At 41.7% G+C, this 18,800-nt stretch overlaps 1 protein-coding gene across 5 annotated transcripts in view; it reads left to right on the forward strand.

Annotated features, from left to right (window-relative positions):
* GULP1 (GULP PTB domain containing engulfment adaptor 1) overlaps positions 1–18,800 on the forward strand; it is a 176,839-nt gene that overhangs the window by 69,211 nt on the left and 88,828 nt on the right. For all 5 annotated transcript variants that reach the window (XM_035135828.2, XM_035135821.2, XM_035135805.2 and 2 more), the window contains exon 2: positions 5,771–5,896. The gene's annotated coding sequence lies outside the window, so the exon portion shown is untranslated. The remainder of the gene's footprint in view (positions 1–5,770; positions 5,897–18,800) is intronic.

Below are 18,800 nucleotides of genomic sequence, written 5' to 3' on the forward strand. Positions count from 1 at the left end.
TCACAGTGAGGGAACCAGCAGAAGACCCTCGGAGGAGGACCTCAGTGTCCGGGCTGAGAGATGGGGGTGGTGACACTCCTTCAGGTATACTGAACCGAGGCCGTGTGGAGCTTTAAAGGTCAGCACCAGTACTTTGAATTGTGCTTGGAAAAGTACTGGAAGCTAGTGAAGATCCTTTTGGACAGGTGTTATATGGCCCTGGCAGCCACTCCCAGTCACCTGCTGCATTCTGGATTAGTTGTAGTTTCTGAATCACCTTCAAAGGTAGTCCCACATAGAGCACAATGCAGTAGTCCAAGCGGAAGATAACCAGAGCATGCACCACTCTGGCGAGACAGTCTGTGGGCAGGTAGGGTCTCATCCTGTGTAGCAGATGGAGCTGGTAGACAGCTGCCCTGGACACAGATTTGACCTGTGCCTCTATGGACAGCTGTGAGTCCAAAATGACTCCCAGGCTGTGCACCTGGTCTTTCAGGGGCATGATTACCCTGTTCAGGACCAGGGAGTCCCCCATACCCTCCCTCTCCCTGTCTCCCAAAAACAGTACTTCTGTGTTGTCAGGATTCAATCTCAATCTGTTTAGCTGCCATCCATCCACCAACCATCTCCAGGCTGTTTCCAGTATTATTTAAGAACTTATGTATTCATCTGCTTCTTTGTTTTATGCTGTTGGTGTGCACTTAAATGCTGAATGGCTTGGTTGTCGGTGGCTGCGGTGATGAAAATCAGCCAATGATTCTCATCATTGCAGCCTCACTGCAATATTTCATATATTTCCTTGTTCTGTGAAATAACAACTTTTAAGAGGAAGCCAAGGTGTGACACAATGCTTGTTTTGATAATGCAGTATCAAACAACAAATAGGAATGTAGCAGTCCTTAATACAGGAGAGCCTTTCTCTTTCAGTGAAAGTAGAAGCCTCATGGTTTAGACCCTACATTATTGTCTCACTTAGTAATGCTCCAAAACACAATGCTCCAAAACTTTTCTGGTCCTTTTTTCTTCCAGTTAGTGCTTCAACAGCACCTGTTTCTTGTGGAAAGGTTGCAACTTAATTGGTTGCCCGGACTGTTTAGTTCACCTAGTTAAGCTTCTAATCAGAAGTCCACATTTCTCTGTCAATATAACTTTTGACTTAAGATCTCCAGGCTGATCTGTGCCTGTCGTATTCTCTGCCCCTGCTTACCCCTGCCCCAAAACTCTGCTTGTCCTGCTTTCTACTTGTTGCTTGTCTCGGGGGGGGGGGGGCTATATCTAACAGTCTGCTTGCATTTTTCAGTTCTGTCTACAACATCCAACATTGTACTGTATAGGAAATCAAGTTTACATATGACTTGTATTTGAATTCTAGTGTCGTAAATGAACAGTTTGGATTAGTGATATGCATCTCCCCAGTTCGATGTGGAAAGGACTGGACTCAAATGAGATCATCGAGGCAATTTGAATCATGCCTGAATTCATCTCATTTAGGTCTGGCCCCATTCCAAGCAAACATCTCATCATGTTCCCAATGATGTCATTGGACGCATGATGGGGACTGGAAAACTTGCTATCCCTCCTTTCCCGAGCTTAATTATTGCAGCTGATATACTGTGAAGACTGGCGTTCTGCTTTCACTTGGTCGACAGAGCAGTGCCTTCTGCTTAATACGTTTCAGACTCAGGCCATGGATTTGAGGAAACTTTGTTGGGAAGCCACACTTTTCTGGTGTGGATTGGAATGTGGGTGCCCATTCCCCATGCCCTGACACTTGCACCCGGTGCACTTCACCATTGAGGGAGGATTTGAACTCAAGACCTATGGTTTGAAGTCCAACATTGCATTATGTTGTTGTATGATGTAATAGCTACAAATCCTCCCAGCTGACTAAACAGCAAGTATAACACTCTTGTGTTCCTTTATCAGGAGCAGGGCAGTCATAATGATGAAATGGTGTAAAAGAAAAATCACACATTGCAGCCTCACCTCCATCTTTCAAAAAGCCATGCATTTTTGGTATCTGCATGATATACATCATTAAATACATGGTGTAGCGTTACAAAGACATAATGAAAATAAGTGAGACAAATGTGTGCGATTAACGAAACTGACTTTCTCGAGGCTCGGCACAATAAACACATAACACATTAAAAATAAAAAAGAATTCAGCTGCAAGATACACTGTAGATACCTTGAACCTCTTGAACTGTTTTGTTTGTAACATTTATATACAGTCATACCTTGGTTTTTGAACAGCTTAGTTCTCAAACGTTTTGGCTCCTGAATGTCACAAACCCAGAAGTGACTGTTCCGGTTTGTGAACTATTTTTGGAAGCCAAATGTCCGACGGGACTTCCACGGCTTCCAATTGGTTGCAGGAGCTTCCTGAAGCCAATCAGAAGCTGTGCTTGGGTTTCCAAAGGTTTTGGAAGTTGTACGGACTTTCGGAACAGATTCCATTCGACTTCCAAGGGAGAACTGTATTGCCTTTTATCCAGGATTTCAAGGCAGTGTACAAATGGATGAGAAACAGTAACAAAGACATTCAAAATAACCAGCAGATAAAACACAATAAGGCTATGATATACTTCTCAAAATGTTTTGAATTGCCTTCACACATTGCATAGTTATAGTATGGAATTTGTTAGCACAAGACCTAGTGATAGCCATCAACAGTGCAGAACCAAAGTTACTCGACACATGATTATAATGTCAAATTCCAGTTCAGATGCCCTATAACTCAGGGTATGCAGAACTTGGCCCTTCCTATAAAACAAAAGGGGGAAAACTCCAACTCTTAATGCTTAAATACCATTGCTGTTCATATTCCTGAATAAGTCCATTAAAATATGCAAAAGAAATGAATAGGAATTCTCAAGTGCTTACAGTATTTTCTCTCTCTTCTAAAATAGGATTTTAAGAACAATATTTACTTTGAAGTTCTTATTAATTAAAAAAAAACAGGTACAAGAATGTTTGGAACCATTATAGTGTAGGTAATACATTGTGGGTGCTAAGGGAAATAGTTATTGAACCTATTGTTACCGCTGGCAATTATGAAATGTCATGGAAATCATGGTGCTCAAAGGCCAAGTAACAGCTTTGCTTGGATTCAATATGAGTCCTCAGGGGAGAATAACAATTGTCTTGATAAGTTTCATTTGCCTTTAAATAAACTAAATAGAATCTGTATGCACATATTGGACAAGGAAATGAGTTCAAGCAGACGTCCCACTGAGACATGATTTTCAGCAGGGTCCTCCAACTTCCCAAAAGAGCTTTTTAGGGGTTTGGGGGCTGCAATGTGGGTGATAGGACTGGAGAAGAAAGCCCCCTTCTGTGAAGTTACAATGGTTCATGGTTTTGGGGGTGCAAGAAGCTATGCTATGATATATTTTAGAGGAACTGCTGTCTATAACAGCACCAGCCCATTAAAAACCAAGGATGGACATTTCCCTCCCTGTTTATCTTCTGGAAACTGTTGCCCTTTAACACAAGCTTGGTACATGTATGAAATTTTGGGTGCGTGTATATGAACATGCATGTGTGCTGGCAATGCACATGTGAGTCCAGATGCATACATCTTAAGGTGTGGTTGCAGTAGTTTCGGATGGGAATGTGTATTTGAACAAAGTGGTGTTGGATATCTCAACTTGTGTGTTCATTCCAGTGTGGGTTTTTTCCCATATGCATATTATTTTAATTCACCTGCTGATTATTATTTCTCCTAATAGAAAATAAATTTGAACGAGCAGTTCAGGGCAATTTCAAGACAGCAATTTCCACTTTGGAAATGTAACTTGGCTTGTTACCTTGGCATCCTTAAGTGCCCTGTATAACTCTTATCCTGGCTAGAAGAAACACTGTATTATGCAATATAGTAAGAATTGTAGAACAAATCATATGAAATAAGAGAAGCCATGCACATTTGCATAATTTATGTAGGCTGCGTATTCAAGTCTTCCTCACTGCATAATTTAGTTTACCTTAGTGCAAAATTCCCGCTCCCCGAGGGATAGAACTCTTCAATGTCATCAGTAAAACAAGTAAAAGGAATTAGTGTTCTGGACTCAGATACATTTTCTATATTGGTATTCTCTGTGTTGCTGTTACCCATTTGAAAAAGAAATGTAGAATTCTCTTTCCAATAAAAACCTGTCAGAAAGTTTAAAGTGGATAAAAGTGTTATGTGTAAAAGTCTAGAAATGGGCAAACTTTCAAAGATTGTCGTAGTAATTCATCAGGTTTCTCTCCCACCCTTCACCCCCACAAACTGGAAGAACTTGGATATCTTTTGTGAGCCAATTGTAGGGAAAATGCTCCTTCTTGTAAACCCTTCCCTGTCAACTCCAACAATTAGTCTTTTGCAGTCACATACCTGACAAATGCTGGCAAGCAGGTGTGCAGGGAGAAGAAAGGAATTTGCCCTTTCCTTCTTCCTTCTCAGTGTCCCTGATTCATTGGGTGTGGCACTGCACCCTGATGGGCTGCAAAACCTGGCGATCATAGGAGAAGTAATTTCAGGGCTGCTGTCTTTCCTGTAGTCCACCAGGTGTGGCATCATGGCATGCTGTTTATGTATCCTATCAAGTAGGGAAGTGGGTGGTACTGTGGTCTAAACCCCTGAGCCTCTTGGGCTTGCCGATCGGAAGGCTGGCAGTTCGAATCCCTGTGACAGGGTGAGCTCCCGTTGCTCTGTCCCAGCTCCTGCCAACCTAGCAGTCCGAAAGCACACCAGTGCAAGTAGATAAGCAGGTACTGCTGTGGCGGGAAGGTAAATGACATTTCTGTGTGGCCTGGTTTCCATCATGGTGTCCCATTGCACCAGAAGCAGTTTAGTCATGTTGGCCACATGACCCGGAAAGCTGTCTGTGGACAAACACCGGCTCCCTTGGCCTGAAAGTGAGATGAGCGCCACAACCCATAGTTGCCTTTGACTGGACTTAACCATCCAGGGGTCCTTTACCTTTTTACCTATCAAGTGAGGGAGGAGGAAGAGTATATTTTGATCCAAGCTGAATATTGAGTTATTATTTGCATTTATTAGTCACTAACTTTGATCTCAACCCTAACTCAAGAGAACGTCATTTGTAGTAAAGTCCTGCTCCTTATCTTTCTGCTCAAAGCTGTTGTCACAGTACCCTCTCATAATTGAAACATAATCCTCTGCAATTCAGACCAATTACTTGCATTAGACCAGGGTGGTATTTTTAATTTCCACATCATCACAATGGTACTTCTGAATGTACTTGGGTTTTTATGATAATTCCCTACCAAATGCAACTCTTACCACTCTTACTATTTTTCAGAGGGATAATAATGTTTCATTGAAAAGTTCCAGCTAGCTTTATTTTAAGCATAAGATGTTCAACCATCTGCTTTTAATGCTAAGGGTATATATAAGCAGGAGAGATGGTTGCCACCCAAAACATATTGCTTATATTTCCATGGGCTTTGGTTACTGTTTTCTTTGCCCATGTTTTCCAAAAAGGAAGAGACCGAGGGCACAGTTCTTTGTGTTCTGCATGTCGGCTTCCAAACAAAACTAATCTGATTGGATCATCTATAGATGGAACAGGAGAATGTTCCCTGAAATATTAGACAAAAAAGCTTCAGTGGGTGGGGCAATCCAGCCCCTTTTGTGCTGTGCCTTTCAGTGTGTGCAAGCATTCTGAAGGCAATTAATAATGCCTAGCATCTTCATCCTCAAGAGGAAAGGAGGGGGGGTACCCTTTGTTTTCTTTGGTGGCACACTAGCTTTTATCTGATATTTCTTATTTCATTCTTTCAGCACACCCAACATAGAAGACATTATAATACAGCACCATGAGGACAAACATGTTGACAAACAAGTGATTTGTTTCCCATGAAAGCAAGCCGCTGTTCTGACCCTTGGTGAAAATTTGGACCCATCACGGTAAGAGTTTAATGTTTAACCATTTGTGCTGCAATGCTAGAAGTCATCACACGGTGTGAACTTTTAAATTGACTGCTGTGACCTTGTCAGAAAAAAACTGCAAATGAAACTGATCCATCTAAGGACTGGTACACATGATATATCATTCTTTTAATTACATATAACTGGATGTGTGAACTTTCTTCTTTAGAAAAAAATATTGCATTTGGAACAGTACGGATGACAGGAAAGTTTTGATCCATGCTTTTGGATCTTTATTGGCAGTTCCCCAATTGCATGCCGTCATTTTATACTGTCATTGAATGATGATCATGCAGATGCAATTTGCCTTTGATCAGATTCATATTTTTGACTGTTCTAGAGACATTGAATCAGCACCAATAGAAATGAGATGGAAAGTTTAAAAAAAGCCTCTTGAATTCTTTTTACTATTATGGATAAATGGTATCTCAGATGTTTCCATGTAGCCTTGATGGTAGAAGGATGTATCTCCAGAGTTCAGATTTTGGTCAGCTTTCTACTTAGTATAAAAGCGAACACTATTTATGTAGCCCATCCCAAATCATTTTGGATACATAATTTAATACATAATATTCTCCTGACAGGAGAATATTATGTATTAAATTTAATGGATGACTCAATTTTTTCATAACTTTTTAATATCAATAACGCTAACTTTTTATTCTTGTTAACTTTTAATTTTGGAATGAATCACAAATACGATTCATAAGTGTAAAGCTTCTGCCTGAAACCTGGCAGTAGGAAGGGCCAGATTTTGGTTTCTATTGCTGGTCACAAAGAAGCTGTTTCCCTATTCACAAGTACAAAACTGCAATGTTAAAACACAGCACTTTTGTGGTAAAGGGGTCATTCTTGCAGAAATTAGGGTTCAACAGTCTTTTTCACCTCACCATGCTGAGTGGGAGACTAGACACCGGTGAGTGAAGTGAGCCTGAGATGTCTTCTGAACCAGAAAGCTATAGAGGAGGTGGGATGAACACTGCCCCCTCCTCAGACTTCAAAGCTCACCCAAAGCCTGAAATTCATTTTGGCTTTGTGCCTGATGGGCACAATTGCAGAATCTTCCACAATTCGTATCATGGGATGTAAACTCATCAAAACATATTTCAGGCAGAGCAGGCTGTAGCACTTTCCTCTCCAGCTTTGAACTGGAGGAGGAGAATAGAAGCATATGGGCTTGCCTCTATGCTTGACAGGTGCTCTGCGCACTGATCAGAACCTGAGGTTTGTGTTGTTGTTGTTTTTTTGTTTTACCTGACCTGTCAAGGGTTAACCCACACTCTAGGCTGGCTGACTGAACATTCTATTAGGGGAGGAACGCTCCTGTTTAAAAGGGAGGAGCAGCCATTTGTCAGTTAGTAGAGGATTTTGGGGAACAGGAGCGTGTGTGGCTAATAGAAAAAGAAGAAGGTCTTATAGCTAGGATAGGTTTAGGTAAAGGTTGGAAAAGATATATACATTGAACGTTTGACAAAGGTGAAATAACGAAAACCAAGCTTGTACACATGAAACCATAAAGTATTTGTTATGACAAGAAGCAAATAAATATCCATCATTTAAGTGCCAAGTAAAGAGTCGTCTGTACTATTATTTTCCAGCAAGGTATCAGCACTTGTTTAGGCGGAGACACCACAAAGGACAAAACTTCCTACAAGAGAAGAATGGATCATTTGTGTCTTTGAGTCTCACTGAGGGGGCTGAATAGGAGCACAAACCTAAAGTGTCACAGTGTTGCCTCAGTGGAGAGGTGATCTTTTGCAGTGGGGGGAGTTCAGGGAGAGTGAACCCCTTTACTGTGGACAAAAGGGAAAGTCTCGTAAATAGTCCAAAAGGTGCAGATGATACCTGGCCGCGTGTGCTGGAAGAAAAACCTCATTACTATCCAGCCCACGGGGTAGAAGGGTTTGCAGCAAGGCGAAAGGGAGGTTAGTTTTACCTCAGGATTCCCTAGTATCTCTTTAAGTAATATAGAGGTTGAAGTGAAAAAGACGAAAGAAAAGGATTTCATCGCAAGGTTGTGCAAGCCAATGCTCCTTCTCCTGCCTTCAGCTCTGAATTGAATCCTTCTCCCTGGCTCCAAGCTTTATCCAGAGCAGGAGATTTACCCCTGATCTCATGCTGTACTTCAGAGATATAACAGGGGGCCAGAGTGTGTGTGGGTCTCTGTGTGGCTTGGTGACAACTATTTTTGTTTGGTCAGCTTGCGATGACAACACTCTCATTCTAGGGCTCCACTAGAGCTACTGTTTTTGCTCCGGTAGCTCTACTGCAGATCAGATGAACCTAGAATATGCATCAGTTGTTTGGGGCTCTTCCATTCATTCAGTTAATGTGCATAGGTAAAGGTAACGGTAAAGGACCCCTGAACGGTTAAGTCCAGTCAAAGGTGACTTTGGGGTTGCGGCGCTCATCTTGTTTTTCAGGCCAAAGGAGCCGGCGTTTGTCCACAGACAGTTTTCCGGGTCATATGGCCAGCATGACTAAACTGCTTCTGTCGCAACGGGACACCATAATGGCAACCAGAGTGCATGGAAATGCCATTTACCTTCCCACCGTAGCCGTACCTATTTATCAACTTGCACTAGTGTGCTTTCGAACTGCTAGGTTGGCAGGAGCTGGGACAGAGCAACGGGAGCTCACCCTGCCACGGGGATTTGAACCGCCAACCTTCTGATCAGCAAGCCCAAGAGGCTCAGTGGTTTAGACCACAGCGCCACCTGCATCCCTTTACCTATACCTTTACCTAATGTGCATATGACAGTTGGGTTGGCATGATGGCAGAAGACTCACATGTTTCGTTCCTTTGCATGTCTGTAACATGAATATGCCTATATGAGCTTATATAGCCACAGGGATTGCTCCATGCGTTGAGAGTGCTCTGAAGAAGGTTTGTGTACCTGTTTGAGTGTCTGCATGAGATTGCTTGCAAAGTAGTGAGAATCCGTCACCCTTCAAATCAATAAAAAGAATTGGCAAGCAAAGAGAATCTCTCACCCTCATTACATTGTCCAGAGGAGCATCAATATCATCTAAACAGAACAACAATCTTTCTACTTTAAAGGCTCGGGGGGGGGGTCAGTTATTCACAATTGGGCATTTAGTCAAGTGTTGAGCAAAAGGGACCCATGCCGGAGTGCTGTCAACCTTTCTGAAGTCCACACAGCATGGAAATAAATGGCAGCTTCTGAACCGGCAGTGCCTCAGTTGTCTGAACAGAAAAACTCTTGGCTTTCTTAGCCATTCTTTTCACTAGGCCTACCTTCTCCTGTTGCTAGGCGACAGCTCACAGCGGCTGTTATTTCTTGAAGGCTTACATAACTGTATGGGAGTGAATTACTATGCTAGATAAAGTGTTCCAGTTCCTGTGAAGATACCAGTCCCGTCTGTAACTCAGTGTTGTTGTTTTAAAAAATGGCTCTCTTCTTTGCCCATGCCGATCCATTGTGTGTCCATAGACCTCTAAACAGATTGTAATCCATCTACAGGTAAAAGTTTTCTACACCACCTATTGGTTTGTCCCCACTTTTCCTGAAAGTTTGACCATCAATCTCTGTTTTCGGGTTACATTCCTAACTAAAATCTGTGTGGGAAATGTTGCAAATTGGACTAGCAAGACTCTTCTATCATAAACTTGCAATGAGCTTGTAACTTGTGAAAAGAAACTTCTATATATGTATATTGAAGGTTGTGGTTGTTGTTTTTCCTGTGACGGAAAAGTCTGCTTAAAATGCTGAACTGAACTGAATTTATGGCCATTAATATAATATCCATAATTAGGCCTTTAGTTCCCCAACCCCTGCTCTTCATTGGAAAAAAAAAAGATAAGGCTGAAAACACATTTTCCCTGAGCTGGCATCTAGTTGATTTCTCATCAAGCCTTTATTTTCAATTGCCCCCCCCCCCAATGATTCTTCTGTACAATCTAACAACTCATTTCTTTCATTTTTCAAACCAAAGAAAAGGACAATCACTGTAGCACCATAGCTTCCTTGTAATGTTGAAATACAAGTACTGAAAATTTGTTGTTGTTGTAGTCATTAACACTGATATTTTGCAAAGCTCTGGGAAACTCCTGCAACTTCTTCTCTGCTTCTCCCAAGTTGTATTTAACTTGGGTGGAGCCATTGGACTTAGAAGACAGATAAAGGTTGTGTACTGGATTTCCCCTTGGAAAGCAACACACATGAGTTGTGTGACTCCATCAAAGTCAGAGAAGGCTTGGGAGAAGGGGAGAAAGAATCTGCTTCTCTTGTTCAGAGTCCTACAGATCTTTTGCAAAATATAGTCCTCTCTAGCTTCTGAAACGCTAATGAATTGAACAAACAAAATAAAAAGCCTCCATCGATTACATTTCATTATAACAGATACTTGCAATGGGTGGAGACCTTTCCTCCTTTCCTTACATTTCCATTCCCCCCCCCTTCAACTTACATAGACTGACATTGCTGGTCTTCAGATTAAGCACAATATATTAAATGCAGTCTTATCCGTTGGAAAATTCCTTTTCTTATGAAGTCCTCATGAACATTTGCCAGCTCTTTAGAATGAATGTCTCACAATAAACACATATAGTATGTGATATACACGATTTTGCAACCAATTTTCCCTAACATAATGCATGTTTGTATGCTAAAATATATGTTTTTATGCAGACATTACCAAGTATTTGCAGTTTTGTAGAGCAACATCACAAAATTGAGAGAAGTGCAAATTTCAAAAGACAACTGCAGTTTGGTTGACATATTGTCTCAGGAAGTGTGAATGATGTAAATTTGCCTTTAAATGCAAACTGAATCAAATTATCTGCCTTAAATTCCTGCTCCAGAACCCCCACTGTAATTTTGCTTGCAGCTGAGAATTGAAGAATGGTGTCTTGGCAAAGCTAAGGAGTCCGCATGTTGGAAAGACCCCCAAACCCTCTTATTTCCTCCTTCCCGTCTTAGTTCTCTGAAGTAATTTAGGGTGTTTAAATGAAAAACATTGGATTTTGCGACTTTTATTTGGGGCTGAGTACAACTATTGGGGATAAAACAGTGTGGGCACTTTTGGGTTCGGTAGATGATTGATTGTGGGTAGAGGTCAACTGGGTAATTGTTTTATGAGCAAGGGACTCGCCAACCCTGGCAGTAGCTGACAGAGATCACATAAAATGAAATCATAAATGTTTCCCGTTACAACTATTATATTGTTTTCCTAGCTATACGATCAGATAAAGGCTTTAGATTTTGCAAGCTGGGATGGTTTCAAGCTACATCCATAGACGGTGTGAGGAGGCAGTTCACTTGTGTACATGGAGTTGTATTAGGGAGAGATTTTGTTGCCTGGGCTGATGGAGATCAATGCCTAGTTTGCAGCCATCATTTTGTGCATCATTGCCGCTGATAGAGATGCAACCTCTAGAGCAGGCATGTCAAACCTGCGGCCCTCCAGATGTTTTGGCCTACAACTCCCATGATCCCTAGCTAGCAGGACCAGTGGTTGGGGAAGATGGGAATTGTAGTCCAAAACATCTGGAGGGCCGCAGGTTTGACATGCCTGCTCTAGAGTTTGGCTGCCCGTATACAACAATGTGACTGATGCCTTTCATGTTTTTGTCTTGTAAAAAAGCACACATTTCTGTTGAAGAAAAGGACACAAGCACTGTGTAAATACTCCACAATTCACATGCACTATTGACTGTTATTGATGTAGTGAGCAAAGATAGACCTCGCTGAGATTCATTGCTCCATAAACAGAAGATGTCAAATTAGGACAATAGCTTCGAATTTACAGCTCCAGACATAGCTGCTGAGGCCTTGAGAGGTCACTGAAATTTAAGGGACCTTCCTGAGTTTTATTCATTTAGGAGGATGGTTTCAACACAGTTTTCTTTAAACCTCCTTTGTAGAAGTTTTAAGTCAAGCTTTGCAGCTAATTTTGTTACAGGTTTTGTAGATCATCTTGCTCTAGGTTTCCCCCCTCCATTTTCCATTGTTTATTAAGCTCTTTCCACATATATACCAAGGCAATTTACAAAATATAAGAAAAACTGATTGACTGCTGCTGTGTGGCCATTTCTGTGCTCATTTGATTTATTAGCCGCAGCCTGGCCAGCAGGTGCTTGTTCTTAAGAATAAAGGCTCAATAATTATTGGAAAAATAAAGCACATTTCCAGTTCATCCTTTTGATTAGCTGAATATTTGGCCCTTCAGAAGTTGAATATGGCTGTTAATGGGCTAACAAAGAAGAATTCACGATGGGTTGTAAACTCAGTAGGCTGGGGGTTGGGTGTCTAGAGTATCCCTATATCATTCCCACTTAATATAATTTCTTATTTCTAATTAATTGAACTTCCCATGTCTTCCCACGGCGCAGGAAAAAAAACGGCATAGCCCGAAGAAACAGAATCCCCACGCCGATCCACAGACAGTCTGCAGGCCGGATCCTGAAGGCAATTGGGCCTGATCCAGCCCACAGGCCTTAGTTTGCCGACCCCTGAGCTAAAGTAACATAATAGAAACCACCATACAAAAACATATAGGAAAGCTTCAGTTAAAAAGAGAGCAGATAAAAACCAGTCAGTAGAATCAACAAACCGAACCAATTTACGTTTTCAATAAACTGTTATTAAACCCTCTGCATCTACAAAAGGGGATAATGATCTCTGAGGGTCAAACCCTTTGCTGAGTATTCAAGGTGTGTGGATGCTTTGCTGTTGGTTTTATCAGTTGATTTCAAAATACTTTGTGTGCTATTTGATCCTTTATGCTTCTATTTTAATGTCCGTGGTAGCTAGATTTCTGCTGAGTGTGCTAACCGGAATTCCATGCTAGGCTTCCCCACCCTGGTCTCTGCAGATATTTGGACTATAACTCCCATGCTCCCAATTTATTGGAAAGGCTGGGTGGGGCTGGTATGAGTTATATTTCAAAACATCTGGAGGGAAGCCTGTTCTATACAGTCATTATATATACCATACTTTTCCGTGTATGACTAGGTTTTCCCCCCCTTAAAAATCATGTTAAAAAGTGAGGGTTGTCTTATACATGGGTAGTGCATTGGGTGGACGTTTGATTGGTTGCTGCCGTGGCTGTCAGCGGCTATTGTGTGTGTTATTGGTTGCTGCGTCAATGGGTGTCGTTGATTGGACAACGCTGTGGCAATTGGGCGGGCGATTTGCAGCGTCTGCTGGTGAGGGGACAGGCGGGAGGAGGGTTTAGCAATGCGTGTGGGTGAGCGATTTTCAGGTTTTCCCCTAAACAACTCTGGGCAATCCACCCCCAAAATAAGCTCAACAACTTTTTGCCATCTTCCCCCATTTCCTAAAATTCCAGTCCCCCAATAAAGGGGGCAACTTGTACATGGAAAATCTTATAGATGGAAAAGTATGGCAAATATGATGCTGTTAGTAAGCTGTTGGGTTTTTTTATGCAGGTGCTTGGTAGCAGCGAAGAGTTCTACCTTCTGGTATTTCTGCAGAAGTTATTCTTTGTCACATAAAGCATTCTCACAAAAAAAGGGCAAATAGACTCTCATGAAGTCTCTTTGCAAAATGCATGAAGAACTCGCTTGATTTTTTTCTCCTTTCTTCGTCTATTGCTACAACAAAAGATTGCTTCTTTCTTTTTTCTTCTGAAGGACTTGTTTTTCTTAGAAAGCTGATTTTGTTATGAGAGTCTTTCTGTTAGTAGCATTTGAAGTGATTTCTCGGTGCAATGACAAATAGTATTTTGTAATTTCAAGGGAAATGAGACTGCTGATGTTGCTATGGAGCAGTATCGCACAGCATAACCTCATTCCCACAGTTCCTAACAGTGAAGTGAGGGTGCCAGAGTCAGCAATAAAATTGTAGGTAAAGTAAAGATGCTCCCAGTATTCCTTTGAAAGTTCTAGTGGCTTGCCAGAGTGTATAGCAACTTAAACACAAAAAGAAGCTTTTGCTCTGTCGTGCAAAGGGTCATTTCAGTTTGCTTAGTATTGTCATGAGCCCGAGGGTTGCTCCATGTTGTTTTCTGGAGGTTGGGGTGGCATAAAATCAATACAGTGCAGAGAGACTGGGAGCAGGAAACTAGCAAATTAGTAGAGCCACAAATAAGTGTGAATAAAGGACATAAGCATATGGACTGGACATAAGCATAAAGGTAAAGGTAAAGGGACCCCTGACCATTAGGTCCAGTCGTGACCGACTGTGGGGTTGCGCGCTCATCTCGCATTATTGACCAAGGGAGCCGGCGTATAGCTTCCAGGTCATGTGACCATGACAAAGCCGCTTCTGGCAAACCATAGCAGCACATGGAAACGCCGTTTACCTTCCCTATTTATCTACTTGCATTTTGACGTGCTTTCGAACTGCTAGGTTGGCAGGAGCTGGGACCAAGCAACGGGAGCTCACCCTGTCACAGGGATTCAAACCGCCGACTTTCTGATCAGCAAGCCCTAGGCTCAGTGGTTTTAACCACAGTGCCACCTGCACAGTGACACCTACACAGTGACAAATTCAATGTAGGAAAGGCCCAAGAATTACCTCAGTGGCCTTGGGTTGTCTCCAAAATAGCACGAGTGGAAGACAGCTTGTGCAACAGGTACAGTGGAACCTTGGTTGTAAAACGCTTCAGAAATCGAACACCAACAACCCAGAAGTGAATGCTTCCGTTTTCAAACGCGCCTCGGAAGTCGGACGGCTTCCGAGGCGTCTTTCTCCATTTTTAAAAAAGGAATTTGCCGACCGGCAATTGTGCCTTGGTTGCCAAACATTTTGGAAGTCAAACGGTCTTCCGGAACAGATTACCTTCAACAACTGAGGTTCCACTGTATTTCTCTTTTCTCTCTCCATCCCCCACCCCCCGGTAGTGGCGACCAAAAAGCTTTTTCAGAGTGCGCGGTCAACCTACGGAACACTATGTTACACAGAGGGGAGCACCTGAAATTGGGTGAAAGAAACTTGCGCCGCCTGAAGTGAAGGCAAAATGGAACAAACCTCCTTGTCTGACAGATGAAGATAAGATGACAAACTTATCTGTTCCAAGTAGCAGTCACAAAATCCCTCTGGGCATGCACAAGTCCTTGGGCACATTTAAAATACTACGGTACTTAGGATCCCAGTCATCATCTGTCAAAGGTGCTCTGCTCAAGCGAAAAGAAATAATTGCATTGTTCAAATGATTATGTCCTCATATTCTGTGTCATTCTGTAAAGTGTCTTGTTTAATTTTCTTCGCTGTTGGGAAAAGATCCACGTAGACTGCATGGCTTTTTGTGGCTGCAGACACACTGCATTCGATTCACAGTTCTGTTTTTCAGAAACAAATTCCAGAAGTTTCATTCTCAAGGCAAAAACCCAAGGCTCCTTAACTAAAATAATCTATTTTTCTTTTGTATACTGCCTTCTCCCCCATGTTGCCGTGCTATAAAATATGTTGCCAAAATTTGGTTTGAATTATAACAGAGTGGTGCTCAGCATTTTGATGAATCTCTTCAAGGAGTCTATTTAAATATGTATAAAAATGGCTATATGCTAAAGAGAAGGTTCTCTTGAGATGATCCAATGAACATTTCTGTTCTTACATGGCATGCCAATAAATTGGAGGGAATGTTAACCAGGAGTGAAAATGGCCCATGAAGTTACAATGCAGCTATTTGAAATATTGATGTTATCTGTTTTAAGCCTGACATAAGCCTTAATCATCTGATTTTGTGTAATTATCTAAATAAACATTGTTGGTGCTTAGAACAACTCCAGCTTTTTAAGTGCAAGGTAGAAAATTGTTTTCTTATCTCCATAATGGAACCATGGGTCCCAAACCCTTTTTGTTGTTGCTGTTCTGGAAAATTAATCAACGTGAAACATAAAATGCGGTGTTGAATGCCCCTCAGCATTTGCCTCATTAAGTTGATTCTTTTACTTTGTTGTAAATTCAACAAATTTACAGAATATGAAGGGTCTACAAACAGAATTCTCAAGTCAATAAGCTGGAAAGCGCAAGCAGCCATTTTACAGTCTCCCCAGTGGCAATCTGCGTATGATCAGAAGAAATAAAACATGTAGGGCAAATGCTGCTGCAAGTTGTCTACTGAGGGCTCACCCACATTTCCGTTTTGCTCTATACACTTTCTAGATACAGGTCATTTCCGCCTCCCCCACCACTTTCCCCATGAAAGCCAGCTCTTTAACACTGAACCACAACAAGCAGGATTTTGGTTTTTCTGCAGAGATTTTTTTTGGGAGGGAAAGTGCCAGGGTAGGAAAAAGGGGCTTGGGCAGGGAGTTTTATAGTGTGGACCTGTACCTAGAAATGCAGAGAGAGAGAAATAAGTGTGGATGAGCCCTGAGAGTTAATGGATGGCAGGGAAGCGGTTCTCCATCATGCCTGAAATTTAGGAAAGTTTGAGCCCAGCTTACGATCTGGGCTGGGGGAGTTCATTGAAAAGAGTTTCCAAAAGAAGTCAGGCAGAACACCATCATCTCTGTAGCACCTCATTTTACTTTCACTTACTTTGAAGTAGCTTCTCCAGTTTTATCTGGGTTTGGGAACCACGCCACTGGTGAGAAACGACATTAGTTATCTATTTTAACATATTTTTCTGCAGCAGTTCTTTTAGATAATAAGAGTGATTCACAGAATGCAAATGGAATGCAGTATGGATAAAATGAACATTAAAATATTAAACCACATAAACACTGAAAAGAACTGTCTGCAACATAATTCCCCACCCCACCCCAAAAAAGAAAGAAAAAAGAAAGAAAAGCCAGGTTCATTTATTTTCTGAGCAAAGTTAAAGTTCTGAAGCATGATTAAATAGAGCATACATAGCCTCTCCGCATAGGTAACTTGTACAACTGATCTTAACATATTAGATAAGGGACATTTTTCAAGTGAGAGTGTGATTTTACAGAGAATTGAGCTCCAGAACCATTCACTTGGGAAGGCTATCGCTTGAGTGGTATTAAGTAATAGAAGAACAAAGTGTCTAATTTTGACTTTCCTAATTTTGTGCACTCTTGCATTTTTATTAAAAGATAGCTGTAGTGCTGGAGTTTTGCAGTTTGACTTCCGTTTTATTTTTTTCTGTGAAGGGCTTGTTCCAAGAGTAATCTGAACTCATCGATTCCTTTAGCTGTACTTCCAAAAGTTTACTCACTTTTCAAGAAATGCATGGCAAGCTGGCTTCTGCTGCTTCTTTTCCTCCCCCTCTCTTACTTCTTTCAATGATACAAAATTCTTCTGAAAAATTAATGTGGGATGCCGCACACAGAGCCTGATGCAATTCCCACAGAGGCAAAGCAAGTCTGGGTGCATAGATCTCACTCCATTGAATTACCCCCCTGGTAACGCCTTCATACTTCACAATGGGCAGAAAACCAATGTCAGACTATTCTGCTGCTGTAATGCACTGTGCTTGGTTGTCTTCTAAAGTTTCACTGAACATCACAGTGATACCTAGTGAATATAATAATTATAAGTCAAGCCAGAGAACGAGAAAAATATGGGAACCTCTCCATGGACATTGATCTGCTGAAACGGTGAAGATCAAATTAAAATGTTTTCTTTTCTTTCTTTCTTTTATAAAAATGCAACTTAAAGTTACTTTCTATTATAGCAACTACGAAATCATTTAGGTTGCGATTCAGTGTTGGTTATACTCAATGTGGACCCATTGGAAAAACGAGCAGGACTAATTTAGACCTAATAATTTCAGTAGAATAAAACTTAATTGGATACAACTCACTGATGTCATTGAGTCTGCTGAACATGACTAATGTTGGAAATCATCCATAATATCCTGATTTTAGTATTCAGTGGTTTTGGTAAAACAACCACCACCCTTCAATAAATAACTACTGAAGGATTTATTAGGCATTGGCACCAGGCTTTAAACATTCTAATAATCCTAACAGTGCACAAGTCATGCAACATTCTTTTAATACAAATTACCATACATAATTTAATCAAGGAGCTTAATCTCCGTAACCTTCTGTTTAGCAGATCAGCTATATTAAATAAGGCTTTGTCTGCTTATATACTTATTTATTGCTGGGATAGCTGATTCAAGGCCCTGTAGGACATGTCGCCAAGAACTACTTCTGTAAGAATGACCAATCCATAAAAACATATCCAATGGCAGCAGAAAGTTGCAGATGGCAGCAGGAGAAGCCTTGCCTGGCCATATGTATCTCTTCGGTTTTACACTGCTTTCCCTTGTACACATAAGAAGACCCCACTGCAAGATCCAGTTAAGGTCCCCACTGTTAAGTCCAGTCAAAGGCAACTATGGGGTTGCAGCGCTCATCTCACTTTCAGGCCGAGGAAGCCAGCGTTTGTCCACAGACAGCTTTCCGGGTCACATGGCCAGCAGGACTAAACTGCTTCTGGCACAACGGGACACCGTGACGACTCCCAGAGTGCACAGAAATGTCGTTTACCTTCCCGCCAAAGTGGTACATATTTATTTAATTTCCATCTGCTAGGTTGGGAGGAGCTGGGACAGAGCAACAGAAGCTCACTTGGTTGTGCAGATTCGAATTGCTAACCTTCTGGTCATCAAGCCCAAGGGGCTCAGTGGTTTAGACCACAGTGTGACCCACGTCCCTGCTTCATAATGTTAGTGGCCCACCCAGTCAAGCATCCTCTTCCAACTACCTGTACAGTAGTTGGCTTTGGGAGCCCACAAGCAGGACTTAATGGCAACAGCACTCTCTTCTCCTGCAGTTCCCAGCAACTGGTATTCAGAAGCATGTATCCTCTGACCATGGAGTCAGAGCATAGCTGTCAAGGCTAGTAGCCATGGATAGTTTTATCCTTCACCAATTTGTCTAAAGTCATCCAAGTTGGTACTTATCCCTGCCTCTTATGTAAACGAATTCCATAGTTGAACTATGAACTGTGAACTTTCTTTTGGCTGTCCT

The sequence above is a fragment of the Zootoca vivipara genome, chromosome 1, assembly GCF_963506605.1.
Source record: "Zootoca vivipara chromosome 1, rZooViv1.1, whole genome shotgun sequence".
Taxonomy (NCBI): domain Eukaryota; kingdom Metazoa; phylum Chordata; class Lepidosauria; order Squamata; family Lacertidae; genus Zootoca; species Zootoca vivipara.